Source organism: Tetranychus urticae, chromosome 2, assembly GCF_039701765.1.
Source record: "Tetranychus urticae isolate SD_2017Ah chromosome 2, NJAU_TeUrti_SD_1.0, whole genome shotgun sequence".
Taxonomy (NCBI): Eukaryota; Metazoa; Arthropoda; class Arachnida; order Trombidiformes; family Tetranychidae; genus Tetranychus; species Tetranychus urticae.
In genome coordinates, this window is record NC_142959.1 from 7,162,582 (window position 1) to 7,163,565 (window position 984).

Sequence of the window (984 nt, forward strand, 5' to 3'; positions counted from 1 at the left end):
CAACTCTTGAATAATGATGATCGCAGTTTTATTGCTGATCAAGGTTGTGTTTCTCATCAGCTCATTTTGCATTATTAAAGTGACAAAAAATGTCAATTTTGAACAGTTAAACTTTGAACCTGCTAACTGATTGTGACGGTTTACTTTGATGATTAAAGTTGATTTGATTCTAATAAACAATGAACTTTGAGCGGTAAAACTGATTTATCAATTGAGTATAGATTCAAATTTGGGCGATTGGGTAAACAGCAAGTTATAGTGTTTTTGCGGTTTAAGTTCAAAACAGTAAAAGCAAATGAACAAAAAGATGAAATAGCAAAAAGTATCGCCAATCAAATTCCCACTTCTCATATAACTTATCGAGCAGTTGAAACTCTAAATGATAAACTGACAGTCGGACACTTTTCGTGTACTGTGCAAATGAATCGACTTTCAATTTCGAATGTGATTTTACCTAAAATTTTCCATTTTGTCAAAGGTCTTTGTGGGCCCAAACTAACTAACTAACTAACCTGGTTCAAACCGATTTTTGTATTAAAACTTTCAATAGATTTATATTGATTTTAAAAGCCGATTGCGTCTGTTTGACCCATCACTGTTTCTGCAATAATATTGTACCGACCATGAATAATATGTGATATATTCATATTAAGTTTTGCCTCATTTTTAGTATCTTTGTGCATTGAAAGCAACTTTGATTCAAAATATGGATGTCATGAAACATTATGGAAGGTATCACAAAGTAATGCGTATTAGATCAGAAAAGTTCTGACTGTTGATAATCCTGATCCTTGGGTAAATTAATTGAAAAAGTGTCCGACTTTCAGTTTCATCAGTGAGTTCAGTTGTTGAAATAGCTCAAAATTTCATGAGAATTGTGAATTTGATTGATAATCATTTTTTTGTTGTTTTACTTTTGCTGGTTTGAATGGAAACCAACTTATGTGTGGACCTTTTTAATCATTGAATCTGTTAACCTTCGAG